Source organism: Myotis davidii, unplaced genomic scaffold, assembly GCF_000327345.1.
Source record: "Myotis davidii unplaced genomic scaffold, ASM32734v1 scaffold32, whole genome shotgun sequence".
Classification (NCBI taxonomy): domain Eukaryota; kingdom Metazoa; phylum Chordata; class Mammalia; order Chiroptera; family Vespertilionidae; genus Myotis; species Myotis davidii.
Genome location: NW_006286587.1, coordinates 4586356 through 4590999, shown reverse-complemented (window position 1 = coordinate 4590999; position 4644 = coordinate 4586356). Strand labels below are relative to the sequence as shown.

The window sequence follows — 4644 nt, the reverse complement described above, 5'->3', positions numbered from 1 at the left end:
AAAAGCCCTTCAATCAATTCCCAGACTTGAGACAGTTTACAGCCTGGGTGTAAAATGAAAGGGAAGCTGGTTTCCCTTTAGGGAGGATCCCAAGTGCACTGCCAAAATCTTCACTGATAATCTTTCTCCCAGCCTTCCCCACAGGGACCTATGGTCTTTTACCAGGGTAACTGTGCAGTGGGGAAAGGGAAGTAATCAGAAATTTTAGAGACTGCTGAGCTGACACTAATTTTAGAGACTGGTTCTGAATTGACACTGATTTCAGGATACCAAACACATCACTGTGGCCCACCAGACTAGGTGCTGAGGGCACGCAGGTGATCCATAGAGTTTCAGCTCAGATGTGTCTCACAATGGGCCCTGTGAATCCCGAACACATCCTGTGATTTTCCCCGGAGTTCTGGAATAGACACACTTAGCAGATGCCAGAATCCCCCACTGATCCCCTGACCTGTGGAGTGTGGACTATTATGATGAGAAAGATCAAGCAAAAGCCACTAGAACTTCCTCTATCTAGGAAAATAACAAACCAAAAACAATACCACATTCCTGGAGCGACTTCAGAGATGATTGCCACTATCAAGGCCATGGCAGATACAGAAGTAGTGATTACCACCACATCCCTATCCAATTCGCCTTTAGGCCTTCGCAGAAGAGAAATGGATCTTGGTGAATGACAATGAGTTGTAAGCTTAACCAGGTGGTGACTAAAATTTCCACTGTTGTTCCAGATATGGCTACCTTGAAACAAACTAGACAAATTAATACAGCCCCTGGTATGCAGCTAGTGATCTGGTAAAGGCCTTTGTTTCCATTCCTGCCAGTAAAGATCACCAGAAGCAGTTTGCTTTCAGCTACCAATGCCAGTAATATACCTTCATTGTCCTATTTCAGGTGTGCATCAGCTCTCTAGTCCTATGTCATAATTTAGTTCAAAGGAATCCTGGTTGCCTTCTCCTTCCACAAGATGACACAGTGATCCATCATATTGATGTCACTATGCTGCTAAGACCCAGTGAGCAAAAAGTAGCAATTATTCTAGACCAGCCGTGGGCAAACTACAGCCCGCGGGCCGGATTCGGCTCGTTTGAAATGAATAAAACTATTGAAATAAAAGACCATACCCTTTTATGTAATGATGTTTACTTTGAATTTATATTAGTTCACACAAACACTTCATCCATGCTTTTGTTCCGGCCCTCCGGTCCAATTTAAGAACCCATTGTGGCCCTCGAGTCAAAAAGTTTGCCCACCCCTGTCTATTATAAAACATTTATGTTCAGAGGATGGGAAAATAATATTACAAAAATTCAGAGGCCTTCTACCTCAGTGCAATTTCTAGGGGACCAGTGATGTGGACATGTTGAGATATGCCTTTAAGGTGAATGATAAGTTGTAGCATCTGGCTCCTCCTATAAGAAAGAGGCATTATGCTTAGTGGAGCACATTGGTTTTGGGAGGCAACTTCTTCCTCACTTGGGTGTGTTATTCCAGCCCATTTACAAAATGACCCAAAAAAGCTGTTAATTTTTAGTGGGACCCAGAATAGGACAACGCCCGGCAACAGATCCAGGCTATTAGGCTGGGCCATATGACCCAGTAGTTCCAATGGTGTTTGAAGCCAATGGAATAGGGATGCTGTTTGGAGCCTTTAGCCGGCCTCTAAAGATGGATCTCAGCAAAGGCTGTCAGGATTGGAGCAAAGCACTGCCATCTTCTCCTTTTGAGAACAGCTCTTGGCCTTACACAGGGTGTTAATAGAGACTGCATACTTGACCATGAGTCCCCAAGTTACCATGTAGGCTCTGCTGCCTAACATGAACTGGGCGTTGTCTGATTCCACCAAGTTGTAAATTGTGTGTGCACAGCAGCACCCCATCATCACACAGAGGAGGTATATATGAAATGGTACCAGAGCAGACTCTTAAGTACAAGTAAGTTACATGACCTAGTAGCCCAAATATCCATGGTCTCCACTTCTATTACACTACCTTTTCTCTTTGAGACTGCTCCTATGGCCTCATGGGGAGTTCCCAAGATCACTTGTCAGAGGAACAGAAGATTTGGTCCTGGTTGTAGATAGTTCTGCTTGATTAGCCAGCACTACCAGAAAGTGGACATCTGCAGCATTATAACCTCTCCCCGGGACATTCCTGAAGGGCATTTGTGAAGGAAAATCCTCCCAGTGGGCAGAACTCTAGCAATGAACCTCACTGTTCACTTTTCTTGGAAGAAGAAATGGTTAGTCAGGTGTCTGATTATATACAAATTTGCATGTTGTGGTCAATGGTTTTGCTGGATGGTCAGGGATTTGGAAACAACATGATTGGAAAGTAGTGACAAGGAAATTTGGGGAATAAGTATATGGATAGATCTCTCAGGATGGGGATAATGAAGATATTTGTATCTCATATGAATGCTCATCAGTGGGAGACCTCAATAGAAGAGGATTTTAATAACCAAGTGGCCAGAATGACCTGTTGTGTGCATACCAAAATTAGCCTCTTTCACTGCCATTGCTCAATGAGTTCATGAGCAAAATGGTCATAGTAGCAGAGATAAAGGTGATGCATGGAATCAGCAACATGAACTTCAACCCACCAAAGCTAACCTGGCTAGAGCCACTGCTGAGTGTCTGACTTGCCAGCAGCAAAGACCAACGCTGAGTCTTGGATATTGATGATATGGCAATATTTCTCAAGGTGCTCAATCAGCTACCTGGTGGCAGGTTGATTACACTGCACCACTTCCATAATGGAAGGGGCAGTGTTTGCTCTTAATGAATAGATGCCCTGGATACAAATTTGCCTTCCCTGCAAGCAATGCTTCTGCCATATGTGGACTTACAGACTGCCTTATCCATCATCATGGTAATACACACAGCACTGCTTCTGATTAAGGAACTTTATAGCAAATAAAATGTGGTCAAGGACCAAAGCTCATAGAATTTACAGGTCTTACCATGTCTCCACATTCTAAAGAATCTGGCCATATAGAATAGTGAATTGGCTTTTTGAAGACTCAGTTACAGTGCCAGCTAGTTAGCAGAACCTTGCTGGGCTAGAGCAATGTTCTTCAGAAGGCCATATATGCTTTCATCAGCATCCAATATATGATACTGTTTCTCTGGTCGCCAGGTTACACCAGATCCTGGAATTAAGGAGTGGAGATTGGGGTGGCACCACTCACTATTACCCTATAGTGACCCACTAGTAAAACGTTTGCTTCCTGTTGCCATGACCTTATGCTCTGCTGTCCTTAGGTCTAAGTTCCAGAGAAAGGAATCTTTTCACCAGGAGACACAAGGATTCCATTGAAGTCAAAGTTAGGACTGCCTCCAGGCCACTTGGTTTTCTCCTGCTTCTGAACCAACAGGCAAAAGAAGGGAGTTACTGTGCTGACTGAGTTGATTAATCCTGATTGGACTACTACTCCAAATAGAGATAAGAAAGAGAATGCCTGCAATACAGGAGATCCCTTAAAAATGTCTATTAGTATTAATATGCCATGTGATTGACTTCAGTTGAAAGGCACAACATTAAATCTAGGCAGGGCTGCTAATGGCCCAGACCCTTCAAGAATGAAAGTGTGGCCTCGCCAGTGTGGTTCAGTGGTTGAGCATTGACCCAGGAACCAGTAGGTCATTGATTTGATTCCTGGTCAGGGCACGTGCCCAGGTTGCAGGCTTGATCCCCAGTAAAAGGCATGCAGGAGGCAGTTGATCAATGATATTTTTCTCTCATCAATTTCTCTACCTCTCTATCACTCTCCCTTCCTCTCTCTCTCTAAAAATCCATAAAAACATATTTTTTAAAAAAATACTGAACCTGCCGAGACTGGTTTGGCTCAGTGGATAGAGCGTCGGCTTGTAGACTGAGGGGTCCCAGGTTCGGCCTGCCTCCCACGCCTGCTCTCTGCTTGGGAGCCTGGAAATGGAGGCTCAGGGGCAGGAGAGCAGTCACGGGCAGAGGCTCCGTTGTTTTGTGTGAGGGGGAGATCATTTCTCTTCCATGGGGACTTAAATATTGTTAATTTGACAATATAGTATTTAAGTCATAGGATCTCAAGAACAGTGAACATCACTCAAGGACTTTACCTCCTCTGGGGAGAGTTAGTGTGATTTTGGTTGTATGTAGGACAATTGCATCTTTCTAAGTGGGGCTATGACCTTGTTATTGTCTATATTTGGAGATTAAGTGTCATTTTAGGAGATACATATGAGTGCCAAGTTGACAAAGGGTAACCTTGTGATGATTACTTTTATTTGTCAACTTTACTGGGCCATTGGGTGCTGAGATTTTGGCCAAACATTAGTCTGGGTGTGCCTATAAGGGTGTTTTTGGATGAGAACAACAATCTTACCTGTAGACTGAATAATGCAGATTGTTCTCCCTAATGTGGGTGACCCTTATGAGTCAATTTCTTGTAATAAATCATATATATGTAGGATGTCTCAAAAATGTATATAGACACTTTGAATAATTATAAGTGCAGAGCTTATTAAAACACATTTCATTCTCAAAATTGAGCTATCAGCTGTTAAAGTGTGTATTCATTTTTAGAACACACTGTACATTAGAGAAAGAGAGAGAGAGAGAAAGAATGAATTATATAATTATATAAATATATTTCCTATTGTTTCTG

The 4644-nt window shown here is 43.0% G+C and overlaps 1 pseudogene; it reads left to right on the top strand.

Annotated features, from left to right (window-relative positions):
• The first annotated feature begins 470 nt into the window (after nucleotides 1-470).
• Nucleotides 471-2535, top strand: LOC102768990 (annotated as a pseudogene).
• The last annotated feature ends 2109 nt before the right edge of the window (nucleotides 2536-4644 follow it).